General features: G+C 47.4%; 1 long non-coding RNA gene across 30 annotated transcripts in view; it reads right to left on the bottom strand.

The window, feature by feature from the left end:
- The window catches only part of LOC109273131 (uncharacterized), a 133497-nt gene that overhangs the window by 57289 nt on the left and 61044 nt on the right, over nucleotides 1-15164 (bottom strand). The window lies entirely within an intron of this gene.

Genomic DNA, 15164 nt, shown 5'->3' with positions numbered 1-15164 from the left:
AAGCCAAGCCAAGGGGTGCCTGCATGGGTTAGTCGTTAAGTGTCAAATGCTTGATCTCAGCTCAGGTCTTGATATCTTGGTCATGAGTTGGAGCCCCCCTGCACTGGGCATGAGGCCCACAAAAAGAAAAAGAAAGAAGAAAGAAAGAAAGAAAGAAAGAAAGAAAGAAAGAAAGAAAGAAAGAAAGAAAGAAAGAAAGAAAATTGAAAAGCCAAGCCAAGAAAGATTCTGGTGTCAGAACCCTGTATCCTTCTTCTTTGATTCCACAAGCTCAAGTCATAGCAATCCAGAAGACTCTCTTGGTAAGCAGAGCAGAATTTTTCTAATTTCTGGTCCCAAAGGTATCCCTCTGCACAGCTTCAGCCTTAAGCCAGTGCAGGGAATGAAGAGGGAGGGAGAGCTGGGAGGACCAGGAAAACCAGTTCTTAATAATAATGGGTCGGCTCCTCATAATAATAGCTTCTGGTTTACAGAGCACTTTCACAGACATTATCTCATTTGATTCTCACAGTGAATGGGGAGTGGAGGGAGGAGGGACACGAGGCAATTAGCATCAGTCCCACCCTTTCAAATATGGATGCTTGTGGCTCAAAGAAGTGAAGTGATTTGCCCAAGATTACAAAACCCATGAGTGGTTTTATGACTCTCACTTCAGTGCCTCAGCTCCCTCCCTTAGAGCTAATTTTTTGGGAGTGAGAGTGGTTCTTTTTGCCTAGGAAGAAGGATGGCATATGTATGCCATTAACTCTTAACAACAGGAAGTTCAAGTCTAACAGAGAATCGCTGGGCTGATGAGGTCCAAACAGGACACCTTCGAGTGCTGTGGGCACAGGGTATGGCAAAAGGAGAACAGACTCTAAGTGTTGCTGGGAGCGAGCTGGATGTACAAGAGGCAGGAAAATGCTAGTGCATGGTTGTGCCTAAGGGGACTGCTAGAATGAGGACCTGGGGGGGAAAGAAGGGAGAGTAGGAACTTCGCACAAGAGTCAAGGGCTGCTAGATGGATGAGTCCTTCAGCAGAGGCCAACAGCCCATCTAGATGTCAGGAAACGAGCAAATTCCACAAACAGCTTCATCAACTCTGAGTAGGGCATTCGGGTAAAAGGTCCTTGCTGTGGTGCCTGTTCATGTCAGCACAGAGTTGATACGAAGAAAGACCCGAGTCTCTGTGTCAGGACAGACATCTCAGTGAAATCCACCAAGCAGAAACCAGCTCTTGTGGGCTTGTGGTATGGGGTCTGGCAGCTGACCAGGAAGCTGTGAATGGTTCCTGTTTCCAGAGTAGTTGAGCTGAGTCCCTCCCACCCCAGAGAACCACAGAAAGGAATTTCGCAGGGATGGTCCATACCTGGCAACCAGGAAGGAAAGAGGGAATGATTTCCCAGGATCCTGTTGGAGACCCACATCAAAATGGCTCTGTCATCTCTATCCTGAAGTGGGGAGAATCAGAGCATATGAGCCTCAAACCACAGGCATGGTTGGTACTTCCTGCATACCCGCTGTACCCCAAATCCTATGCAGAGCCCTTTATGCTTGACCCCATTCAGTCCTTACAACAGCCTCGCATTATGTTGAGGAAACGGAAGCCCAGAGTGTATAAGCACTCTATCCAAGTTCACCTAGCAAATGAACTGCAGAACAGATTTGTCAAGAAGTCTGGAAGCTCAGACCTCATGTTCTTTCCACTCCCCACAAAGCTTGTGAGTTTGAGTGCTTGAAATAGCATGGCAGGGGTATGAGAGGAAGGGGGCATGGAAGCAGGATGGAAATTGTGTCTTAAGCCACCACCCTGACTCACTCCCTTAATAAGCATCTAATGACAGCTGAAGTGTCTGCCTTGGGGGGAGTGGGGGTTTCTAGAATAGTACTTTGGAGAAAAATCCCGACTGGCAGTGACTGAGGCATGAATCAGCACGGCAAGTTCCAGGTCAAAGAGGAAGCCTTAAGGAGCAGCAGCCCCAAATGCAAGAGGAAGAGTTCAGTGTCATCTGAGAAATCTGGGACCCACAGGGGCTACATCGTGTCTTTCTGCTTCCAACTTCAGCCTTGTATCAAACTGCTCCCTAAAGTGGAAACTACCGCAGCCTGGCCTTCTTCTAGGTCACTGACGTGAGGATCCCCATCTGGCCTCAGGTCTTTGTTCCTCGAGTAGTCTCCATTGGGAACATCCTTGCTCTCTTCTCTGCCCCTCTAACTCTGAGCAGTACTTCAAAGCCAAACCCAAATTCCTATCCTTCCATGAGATCTGTCTGACCTAGTCTGTTCACTCATGAATTCAATGAATCATCCACTAGACAATATTTGTTAAGCACCCCAATTCCTGAGCACCATGGAAGATATTGGGACACATTGACAGAAGACTGTCCCTACACTCATTGCTTCGTTGGAAAAGGAAATGCATGGGAACAGAGTGTAATAAGAATAACAATACGACCTTGGGGGATGCTTCAATGTTAACAGAAATGCTTAACTTTTCTGGGCTATGGATGGGTCGGGGAGGCTTCCAAATGAGGCAGCATCCTGGACGTGTTTTGAATGATGGGTGAGATGACCAAAAAGCAGGGTACTCGGAGTCAAGAGATCTGGGCTCCAGTCCACCCTCTGCCTCTATCCTGACCTTGAAGGAGGCATCCCTCCTCTTTGGACCTCATTAAGGGGGCTGGACTGGCACAGCAGCCAACACCTGTCCTGCCTGAGCTCTGGTCTTCATATTGCCTGGCCACCAAATTATTACTCAGCCTGCCTTTTGTATCGCCAAACCTCTATTTTCTTATATGTAAAAATGGAGATGCTAATAACCAAACCTTGGGACTCCGGAAGATGCAACAAGACAATGGCAAAGTGCTTTGGAAATGCTCATATGCAGAGCGCTGAGAAGGGACTGTGTGGTTGTGTGTCAGTTCTCCACTGATGATGCTTCCCTCTGCCTTCCTCCAGGCATCTAGCACAAGGATGGACACACCACAAGAGCATCATAGTACATGCTGAATTGAGCTTTATTTTACACGTACATGCACACACATTCACACGCACCAGCACGCACACACTTGTCCTCCCTACATCTCAGAATATTTTCCCCCTTCATCCCCATCAAAGCCCTGACCTCCTCTGTCCAAACCCTACTCTACCAAGTGCCCAGCAGCCTCCCTCCCAGGGCACCAACTCATCTCTTCCTTCTCTGCTCCTCACCATGACTCAGTGACCCACCTGCCATCTGTGAGCACCATTCCCGGGTCCTACCTTCTGAGTGTCATCCTAGACCTCCCATTCTTGTTGGAGCAGGTGGTTGGTGAAGTTGCCGTGGGAGGCATGACCACTTACTGAATGCCTGCTCGGTGGCCAGGCTCTGTGACACCTCCCATTGATCCTCCCAATACCTCTGTGTGATGGCAGTTATGATTCTCACTGTTCTGATAGTAACTGCCATCATGAAATGAACACCTGTCATGTGCCAGGCACTATACCCAGTGTCTCACAAGTATAAATCCATCTAACTGTATACTTTAAATATAATAAGCTCATTATATGACAGTTATATGTAGATAAAGCTGGTTGTTGGGTGTTTTTTTAATTTAAAGAAGACGCCGGAATTGGGGGCCTAGGGATGTACGTGTCAATGGTATGGGAAGTTTCTCAGTCTTGTGTAAAGGGAGCTCTGAGAGCACACATTCGCCCTGTAACAGTAATCCCAGGAAGTCACGGTTAGGCACCTGTTGGGACCTCCACAGAGGCAGTTGAAGTAGAAGAAAAAATACTGGCCAAGGAAGAAAAGGACCTGATTTTTAACTGAGGCCCTGCTTTTACACACTCTGTGTCTTCGCATGGAAACACCCCCATGTGTTGATTAGACAGGAGCTGAGCTCCCATTGTAGGAGGCAGCAGGACATAACAAAATGGCATGAGTTTGCAACCCAGACATACCTGGATTGGTTTTCCCACCTTGTCGTTGAGGAATGCACTAAGCCCAAGCATACAGTGATGCATTTTAAGACCCTGAAGCCCCTCTTCCAAGTGAGCTGTATCCAGATCAAGAATCAGAGCACTGTCAGGACCCCATAAGCCTCCTCCTGCACCCTTCCAATCGCTATGTCCACCAAATAAACCTTGATTTGGCTCGACTTCCTTCACTCATTAGCTGTGTGACTTTCAGCAGATTTTCTGGTCTATAAAGTGGAGCTAATAATGCTAATTTAACAAGTTTTATTTCTTAAAGAAGAAAATGAAATAACATGTTTAAAACACCTAGCACAAGGCCTGACATGTTAGAGATGTTTCATACATGGGAGTTCCCTTCCCAAGAAGAAGCTTGGAAGGGCCAGACCCCGAGGGGCAGGGGGCACAGAGTCAGGGACGCAGCACTGGCACACCCCTGGGAGAGTCACTTAGCCTTCTTGGGCCTCTGTCTCCTGTCCTGTAAAGCGAAAGCCCTGTAAATGCTAGACGTAACATCACGCTTCTCCAAGGACCTTGCCCGGGCTATGAGGATGAATAAGACGTAGCTTTTGCTCCTTAAGAGCTGAGAATCCAGAACTCTCCAGTTCCCATCAGGTGTGAGTGGGAACCCTGGCTTCTGTGCAACAGTGTAAATACATGTGATGCACAAATGGGAGACCAGTGCCACCCTCGCCGGACTGCTCATCATGAGCACCAGAAGGCTTTTAAAGCAAAAGTGTTCCCTCTTCCCCACCCAAATCAGGATCACTAAGGGTTAGGCCCCATAGATGTGTCTGTGTTGCTAAGGCCCCCAAGTGATCTCAGTGCACGTAGTCTGCAGAGACCAAGTGAGAGCTGCTGGTGAAGGAGTCGGACCAAAGTTGTGTTGAGCCAGGACACGTTGCGCGTTAGCCATTACTTGATAGAGTGAATCTCCAAGACCAGTTTGCTACTTCCTCGTTTGCCTCTTCCCCCTCAGATGTGCCCCAAACATACTCTTGTTCATTGAGAACACCCAGTTATTTGAGCTCCAATCAAGCAACCCATTTCTTCTTTCAAACCAGAGTGTGAGTTCTTAATTCCCACTGTGCCCGGGCTATTGGGAATGACGTATCTGTTTTTGAGCAGCACCTGATGAGGAAGTGACAAGCCAGGCTTAGTGCCTTCTCTAAACAAATAGCCTCCCAGCACCGAGAGCAAACTACATTGCCAAGCACAAGCTGCTCACACGGACGAGTCCCTACACCCCTTGTCATAAATGCTAATGGTAAGGAACACCCATCACTGAGGATATCCATAACAGCCTTCCCAACGAATGCACTTCATCCAATTGCCAGCCCTGATGTGTATCAAAGAAGGAATAATTATTAATAACACTAATAATCGTGATAACAGTAGCCAGCATTTACAAGGCACTGACCATATGCTTAGATACTCCTGGGCACTTGGCAGATGTTGCTTTACTTAATCCCCATCACAAATGGAGTTATTGGTCCCAATTCTTCATCCCTCTTTTTGGCCTCATCCATGCCCTCTGCCATGAGACTACAGTTCTTTTCCCTAGAGACAGAGTGTGTGTTCCCCACCCCACGTTCCTCTGACAAGCCTAGACTCAATCAGTGAAGCTGCCGATATCAGAGCAGCGAAACACGGTTGTGATTTGAAGTCACTGAGTATTAGGATGATTTGTTACACAGCAACAACTGACCAAACCAGTCTCCTAGAGCAGACGTTGGCAAACAAATAAAATAAGTTTTACTGGAACTCAACAACACCCACTCATTTCTGTGTCGTCTCTGGCGGCTTGCAGACTACCCAGCAGAGGCGGGTGTTTGCAACAAGGACCATCTGACCTGCAAAGCCTAAAATATTTACTATCTGCCTTTAGAGAAAGTGTTTGCTCATCTCTGCCCTAGAACTGGGTTTCAAGACTTTAGCGGGCATCAGAAACACCTGGAGGGCTCAGAATTCTGATTGTGGAGGTCCAGAGTGGGGTTCAAGGATCTGCTTTGGTCTCCCGACCCTCCCCACTCATCAGGCTCTCCACCCGCCCCAGACAGGCACCCCGCTCCTTCGCCAGGGCATTTGAACTTGCTGCCTCTCGGCCAAGACCACCCAAGCCCCAGCTATCTGCCCGGACTTCTGCTTTGCTTTGTTCAGACCTCTGCTCACTGTGTCACTGAGCCCAGTCTTCTCTGACCTTCCTTGCTAAAAACAGGTGTCCCCGGCCTCTTTAGTCTTTATCCCTTTACTAGGCACCCCTTCTTTGTATAGCACCCATTATACATGTACATGCATCTTCCCAATTGTCTGTCTCACTACACTGTAAACTCCTTGAGGGCAAGGGATTCTGCTTCAATCCCTGCTGCCTCCTCAGCGCTTAGGACAGAACCTGTCACCTGGCAGGGGCACCAGCAGTTGTTTTGAATGAGTGAGTAAATGGCAGCTGTTATTAAAGTTCCAGTTGACAAATATCTTTTCTTATTCTCCGCTCCCAATTCCCTTTAAAAGGACTCAGCGAAGAGCCCAGAAGAGGCAAAGGAAGCTCTGTCCGCTGGCTGCGCCCTCCAGCCGGACCGCCCAGGCTCCAGCCGTCTGCAGACCCCCAGGCCCGGGGCAGCCCCAACGGGGACTCAGCAGGAGTCCTTGGGGACACAGGCTTCAGGCCTTGCACCACCGGGACACATGTGACTTTCTCCCGGTTGGATTGCTTCTTCACATCGGCCCCTGTGTACTTTGGCTTCGGACGCCTCTGTTTACAAATCTGGGTCGAGGAAGGACAGGAATTCCAACAACATGCGATTCACAGAAGCCAGCCGGTGCCTCCTGTTCTGGCTTTTCCTTGGAAGAAGGCAGTGTGGAGAAAACACAATCATCGCTTGGACTTTGAAGCCACACAGACCCAGTTTGTGTCCAGCTGGGACTCTGGGCAAATCATATAACCTCTGCGAGCCTCCATTATCTCATTTTAAAGGAAGATGATAATGCGTGTTTGTTATTAGAATTGGAACCAACAGGCAAAATCCCCTAAAAACTTGATAGTATTATTTATATTTCTGGGTGATCCTCCAATATGTCCATTTCAGGCACAGTCCTGGACCCGTCCTCAGTACCATTCTCTCCCTGAGATAGGTGACCGTCATTTTTACGTTCTGTTTCTTCACATACCACGGGACCACCTACTTCTCCCTCTCCCTGGGAGGGTCTCCACAGGAGAACTGGTCATTACCAGCATAGACTTGGGCGTTGTCAGCCTGGGATTTTAACCAGGTCCCCGTCCCATCTCACTCAGTGATCTTGAGCAAGTTACTTCTCTCCGTGTGACTCAGTTTCCCACTCTGCATAATGGGGACCACAGTGGTAGCTGAGGACCAAACAATGCCAGCTGACTACTGTAACGCCCTTTCCCTCCCTCTTCCCCATTGCTGCCTCCAACAGGGGAGCCGGGAAGCGCGTCTCAGGAGTCACCAGCCCACCTTATAGCTAGGGTTGCGCTTAGCTCATTCTGGCCCAACAGACACAAGCAGAAGACTGTCAGTGAATGCTGACAAAGCCTGAGGATTAAATTACAATATCTCCGTGAACAGCCTGGGAAAAGGCCTGACATGGTGCGTAAATACTTGTGGAAAGGGAGAGTCAGAATTCGGCGTGAGTCAGAATTCAGCAAGAGAGAGGAGGTGAGGCCCAAACCCATGAGCGCTGGGCCTGGCCACCCCCGCGCCAGGTCTGTGAACTGTCTCAGAAGAAGTCTGTCCCTGGTGGGGAGCCAATTAAAGGGTCAATACCAGGGATCTGCCATCCCTCGTTGGACTGTGAAGTGCTTATGCATTGGTCTCCACATCAACTGGTTTTATAGAGAGAGCGTTCCAGTCACCATTAAGTGTGAACGATGTCTTTTCATCTCACCCAGCCTCGCGGCCTGCAGACCAGACAGGGCAAAGCTCTGTGGGAAGCCCCAGGACACAGGGCTGCAACCAGCAAGGTCCCCTGGGCTGCCCTGGTGGAGCAAATAACAACCACAGCACCGCTCTGGAGAAAAGTTAACAGCCGCGTCTGCGATCCCCTCAGGTACCCTCTCCCCAGCTGAAGAGCTGTGACACACGGTATCCAAGCCCTCCAACAGGAAGGAGCTCCTGGTACTGGGGGGGAAGCTAGCGAACACGCTGGGAGCACTGATTCCCCTGCAAGAGTGACTCCCAGATGCCCCACGGGGGTGACTGGTTGCCAGAGAGGGCGTGTCCCGAGGTTGACGCTGAACAGGGGCGGTGCGTGCCCAGCTTGGAGAATTCTCAAATATGTAAAAGGTCATATCATGCTGGGCACTCAGTAGCCCTTTGGAAACATGTTTTAAATACCTTCAGTGTCTAGTTTCCCGCAGGCCGAACCTAGAAAACAACTGTGGGAGTGTTCTTTCCAAAATGCAAAGCGGAGACTGTCAGTCTCCTGCTCGGAACATTTGGTGGCTCCGAGTTAAAGGTGACACTGAAGCCTCGCCTGGGAGATGCGCCTGCTGTTTACCTCTTTTTCATTTCTCTTTCTAGGCTGGCTATCCCCGCCGACGCACGGGGACTCTCATCCCTGCTTGTCTCTGTACAGAATTCCATTCACTCGATGATTCACTCATTCACTGCACATTTATTAAGCACCTACTGCCTCTCTATGCGTCAGCTACTAAGATACAAGAGTGAGCAAGGGTGACTTTGTGTTCCCCAAAACCACAGCATTGAACTCAGGAGCCTTCCACCTGGCAACACATCAGAATCACCCACAGGGCTTCTTCAAAGCACAGAGGTTTGGACTTCCTCCCGATATCCCGGGATGGGAAGAGAGGGGGGAGATTCAGGGAGTGACAAGGTGACAAAGGGAGTGGGGTAGCTAGACTCCAATCCCTCCTGTTACCTTCCTGGGGATCGTTAGGATGAGTGGGGGAAGAGCAGAGTTTTGGAGTCAAAAAGACTGGTTCAAAATCCAAGCATCCATATATTCTGAGTTTCTGGAACATTCGAGCCTTACATCTGCTGCCTAGCAAAAGTCCTAATAATCTCTCCCTTTTACTCTCAAAAGTACCCTGATTTGGATGATGAATTATATGGCCACTTGCTTCTAACCTCCGCTTTCCCCTTTCCTACCATGAGAACCTGGAGATTGTTGAAGCTCCCTGCGCGTTGGCTTCATGGTCTAGAGCACAGCATGATGTTAGAAAGTGGAAGAAGTAAAAGATCACGGCCGCCAAGCGCTTCGGAGAGTGGGTACCTAATTCACAGAAGCTGTTATTATTCTTGGCCTTGCAGGAAGTAGCCCTCATTTGTTCTGAGTTGCTCCTGGCAAATGAAATGACACCATAAGGATGAGACCACATTCAGATGAAAAAATAGAGCATCTGTATCTGTGGAGGAAGTGGTCCTGAGTCACCAGGACGTGGCTTCGGTGGTTGCTGGCCAGGAGGACAAACCTATCTTGAGTCTCTGTCACAACATTTAAGCTGCAGCGCAACCTTCTAGAAAGCAGGGCTTTCCTACCCTCCTCATTGGTTGAAGTTTCTCATAGAGTTGGGTCAAATGTCTCTGAGGGGCCACGTGGAGGGCAGAGGGAAGAGAGAGACTGACACATTCTCTGTCCGGGTGACCAGCCACTCGTGACTCATCACATGGGGAGAAGGAGCGGTGATTCTGCTGGTGACTCACTCATGCCCACCAGGAAGCCCCCTCTTTAGGTCCTCTTTCTGGGCTCTTCAATTTGCATTTGGTGCCAAAGGAAACCTAGAGGAGAGGGAGACAGAAAGATCTGCCGACTGGATGGAGTGTGGTTTGACCCAGTGGCAGTGACAGGCAGGGACAGAGAGGAAGAAATGCTAGCACACCTGGCTCCCTGGATAGAAACTTACCAACAACCAGCAGAGAGAATTTTAATGCCTAATGGTGAATATTTATAATATTTCAGAGATCTTTGAGGGTTGAGCATTTCCCACAGACAAAGGAAAGACCTAGAGCTTTAAAGAAATCAGAAATCTCCTTGGATGAAAGTGCATGAAGGAATAGCCAGATGAATGGATTGCTTAAAAGTCTAAGGTATATTCATCTGAAGATAAAATCATTCAACATAGAGAAGGGGTGTGTAGAGTCTAGAATAAATAGACCAAGACCGGAATTATCCAGACCTGTTCTAGAAAGATGGGCACAGAGGCTGGTAGGTATTTGAGTCTCTAGAATCACTCCAAGTTCTCAGGTGAGTGATTAGTTTTCCCAAATTGCAGTGGACAAAATAAGTGTGGCGTATGCCCAGAAAGAACTCTTACTTTGGCAGATATGCATTCATTCATACCGCTGGTACATACAACTGATTATATTACACGTGTATTTCTTTGAACACAGGTAAAAATATACAAATTTCTTTCTTTCTTCAGACACGCCAAGCCTAAGAGCCCAGACAGTTCTCTCTGCCTGAAGAGTTCTCCAGCCACACACCACCTGCCCCGCTCCTCCCTGCAGGTCTCAGTCTAATGCTGTCTTCACAGAGAGTGGCCTTCCCTGGCCACCATGTCAAACATGAGTATCCCTGGTCATTCTCTCTCCAGTCTTCTGCCTTCTACTTATGAAGCACTTCCAGGATCTTGTCCATATCTTGGTGTACTTTTTATTACATGTCTCTGTCCTCCAGAATATAAGCAACAGGAGAGCAGGCGCTCTGTCTTATGCTTGCCGCCTTCTCTAGTGTCTTGATCATTGCTTGGCACGTCATAGGTGTCTAATACATATTTGTTGAATGAAGACCTATTGAAATGAATTATGACCTTAATAATAACATTCTGGGGGTGTCTGGGGGGCTCAGTCAGTTGAGTATCTGGCTCTTGATTTTGGCTCAGGTCATGATCTCATGGTTTGTGGGATTGAGCCCCACATCAGGCAGATCTTTACTGAGAATATGGAGCCTGCTTGGGATTCTCGCTCTATTCTCTCTCTGCCCCTCCCCTGTTCATGTGTGCTTTCTCTCTCTCTCTCTCTCTCTCTCTCTCTCAAAATAAATAAACTTTAAAAGTAAAACCTCTATTAAAAACAAGCAGTGACATTCTTGCATAGGAGAAATACGTATGAGCTGTGGCTAGGGCATGGTGAACTGTGTGTCACCCTGGGTATGGCCACGGGAGGAGATAAAATGTTTGCTGATAATTACACCCCTCTCCCCTCCAGCTGAGCCACAGACCTGGGAGTTAGGTAGGGATGGACTATATGCATTATGGTGATAAATACGGGTTAGAAAACATGGCTTAGAACTGAGTCTAAAATATGCTTCCTTTTCCTTCTTCTTCCAAGGGGCTTACTCACTGCATTGCAGCCATGAAACTTCAGGCCTTCCTTCTGTCTTCCCTCGCTCTCTTCCTCACCCCTCCTATCCCTCTTTTACCCTGACTCAGGATAAGGTCTGCTCCAGCGGCCTGACTTATAGCAAAGGTATGAGCTGAGAGAACATGTGTGACTCTAGAGAGAACTGGGTGCCTGAGTGGCTCAGTTGGTCAAGCGTCTGACTCTTAGGTTTGGCTTGGGTTGTGGTCTCAAGGTTCATGAGTTCAAGCCTCACATCGAGCTCTGCTCTGACAGTGCAGAGCCTGCTTGGGATTCTCTCTCTCTCTGTCTCTCCTCTCTCCCTGCCCATCCCCTACTCTCTCTCTCCCTCAAAATAAATAAATAAACTTTAAAAAAAAGAGACAGAGAGAGATTAAATAGCATGTCAGTGCCAGGTAGAGGCCCTGGTCCCAGCCTCACCGGTCAGAAAAGCCATTCTTTCATGGGAAGGAGTTAGGGAAGAAGCTTCCTCTCCAGTTCTTCTGAGACTGTGGAAATTTCTGTGTGGAGGTAGGCTAGTGCAGGAACAGTTGGAAAAGAGAATGGTTCTCCATACAGTCAAGGTCACACATACATCTGTGTGAAAGGAAAGTCAAAGACCACTGTGAACAACCATGAACTCCTGGTCATAAATTACATCTTGGATACCATGGGCCCTAATATATATCTCTGTGCCTGGCCAACAGTAGCGGTCAGTAAGTGTTGTGCTCAACAATGTGTGCTGAAAGAATGGAAGACCATGCGAGTGGTTAAATGAACTAGTGATTGAGTAAAATATGTATTATACATTAGCCTCTTATGAATCTTGCTCATATGCCTAATTTTAAATCCTGATCACCTTAGAATATATACAAAAAAATTATTTTACAAATATGTAAGGTTAAGAACCAGAACCTGGACCCATAGTGACCCCCACTAACTTCTGGTCACCTTGTAAACCCTCTTGGAACATCTTTTAGCTCCAAGGAGGCTCAATTACTTCGAGTAGGTGGTCCACATCATCTGTGGTCAATCAATACGTCATCTGTCTGTCTTCTGCCTCTTGAGCAGGGTATCTTAACTTCAGTCCATGGACTCTTTACAAGGATCAGAAGACAGATTGCTGGGAGTCTGTGTATTTGGATGCAGCAAAAAATGCACTTACTTTCCCTCACCTCTAACTGAAATTCAGCATCTTTATCCCCTGTGAATGTAGGCAACAAGCCCCAATATTAATAAGATCTGTGATTTTTATCACCAGCAAGAATCACAGATAATTTCATATCATGTGTCAGCCTTTGCAGGTACTTATGTCTACCTCAAAGTTACATTAGTTATTGGACCTCTTAGATCTTACTTAATGCCTTCATCAATAAGCACTTGCAATACCTGTGTACGCATGCCCCTAGAGGATCCTTACTGACCACACCTCCTGGTATTCATACCCTGGATAATCCCCTCCTGTGAATGGGGGCTGAACCTAGTGACCCGCTTCTAATGAATAGAGTATGGCAAGAGTGAAGGATATCACATACAAGATGAGACTATGAAGATAGTGACTTCTGTCTCGCTTGTGTTCCCTCTCACTTACTCCGATGAAGCCAGTTGCCATGTGTGAGCTGCTCTATGGAGATGAATTAAGGGTAGCCCCTGGCCAACAAACAGTGAGGAACTAAGGTCCTCGGTTCAACCTCCCATGAAAAACAAAATCCTGCCAACAACTGTGTGAGTGAGCTTAGAAAGCAGTTTCAATCCCAGACAATCTTAAGAGACTGCAACCCTGGCCAACACCCACACTGCAGCCTCAGGAGAGACCCTGAGCCAGAAAACCCAAGCTAAGCCATGCTTAGATCCCTGACCCACAGAAGCTGTGAGATAATAGATCTTGCTGTTTTAATATGTTAACTTCATTGCTCAGCAACAGATAATGAATACAGTGAGATAGATAGATGATAAATAGATAGATAGATAGATAGATAGATAGATAGATAGACGATGGATGGGTGGATGGATGGATGGATAGATACATAGATAATGGATGGATGGATAGATAGATAGATAGATAGATAGATAGATAATGGATAGATAGATAGATAATGGATGGATGGATGGATGGATGGATAGATAATGGATAGATAGATAGATAGATAATGGATGGATGGATGGATGGATGGATAGATAGACAGATAGATAGATAGATAGATAGATAATGAATGGATAGATAGATAGATCTCCTGACTGGTAACTGCATCTCAATATAACTAGTTTCCTTGGAGGAGTGGTCCTGGGCTTCACTAGTTTGACGAGGTCATCCATGCCACCCAGAGGTTAAGAGCCCCTGCCCCAGACTCTATTTTCGAGAAGACACTTATTCTGGAAGGGGCATTAGGGGGTAGTGTACATCTGAAGCCACATCCTCTGGAGGTAGTGAAGGGAAGGAATAAGGAGAACCAGGGAGTAGGGTCTGATTCAGCTAATGGGCTGTCACAAAGTTGAAGCATTTTCATCAAGATTTTCATCAAGACAACAAGAGACACCAAAGGGAGATAAGACAGCTGAGAACCCAGGTGGCAAGTCTGAGCCCAGAGTAGGAAGGGTAACAGAGCAGAGGATGAATGGAAAAGCCAGGGATGAAACCAGGAATGTCAGACATGGGGAGAGGAGAGTTGGCCTGGCTACATAATGCAGAAGTCCCTCCCGAATGCATGTTGGGTCTTCGGTGCTTTGTCCTGATGTTTTTAAAAGGCAAGATTAGTACAGAAAATATAATTCCATCTCCCATTCAGGGTAGGAATCTCATGCTGTGTGATGGGCATTTAGGCACCACTTCTCTGCCTTCTCATCTAGATGGTAAGCTCCTCGAAGGCAGAGCCCTACGTGTCCTTGTTTCTTTGGTACCCTGGACATGGAAGGCAACATACGCTTTCATAAATCAAATACCTGCTAAATGATAGTGCTGCACCTGGGAACAGAAGATGAGTTAGGCTCAGTTTCTGCCTCAAGTCGTTCATGGTCTAAAGAGGGAACCAGAAGGGTACCTGGGTGGCTCAGTCCATGAAGCAACCAGCTCTTGATTTCAGCTCAGGTCCTAATCTCATGGTAGTGAAATGGAGGCCTGCACTGGGCTGGAGCCTGCTTGGGATTCTCTCGCTCCTTCTCTTTCTGTCCCTCCCCTACTCTCATGCATTCTCTCTCTCTCTCTCTCTCTCTCTCTCTCTCTCTCTCTCTCTCTCTCTCCTCTCTTCCTCATAATAAATGAATGAATGAATGAATGAATGAATGAATGAACAAACAAACAAGGAACCAGATAAAGATGGATAGTGGCTTTAGGAAGCCCTAATTCAAATATGAGCTGTGTTTCTTAACTGAGCTTCTTAGTTTGATGGTTCTTCAAGCCTTGACTTTACATCTATTAAGGGAAGGCTGTAACACTCATTTCCCTGGGTTTTGAAATTTTAAATCAGATGATATGTTTAGAGAACACTACTCAAGGCAAGACATACCCTGGGTATTTCTACCTCACCTTTTATTCTGGTGCTGCTTCCAGCCTTGGGTCTCAAGGCCCCAAGGGTTTATGTGAGATCTAAGTCCTATGTGAACACTGTGGCCATGTGCCATGCTCCAAGGGCTCTCAGAGGCAGAGACCATGTGGATCTCCTTTTCTCAACCCCAGCAAACAGAAAATCACTGCCTCAGAGTAGGGGCTGTTCAGCACATGCTGATAAATGCTTAAGATGATACATGACAAATCCTAGAAAATCCTCTAAGATTGAGCACAACAGCACTCTGCAAGAAGGATCACCATGAGCTAGAGGAGTGGGACTTTGGCTCTGCTTTTAAAAAGTGTAGAGGGCTCGGGTGACTGGACAGGAACTGGTGGTAGAGAAAGGAAGATCCAGAAGGCTGCGCACA

Source organism: Panthera pardus, unplaced genomic scaffold (genome assembly GCF_024362965.1).
Source record: "Panthera pardus isolate Hobbes unplaced genomic scaffold, ASM2436296v1 HiC_scaffold_7, whole genome shotgun sequence".
Lineage (NCBI taxonomy): Eukaryota > Metazoa > Chordata > Mammalia > Carnivora > Felidae > Panthera > Panthera pardus.
This window is presented reverse-complemented; position numbering and strand designations above follow the sequence as displayed.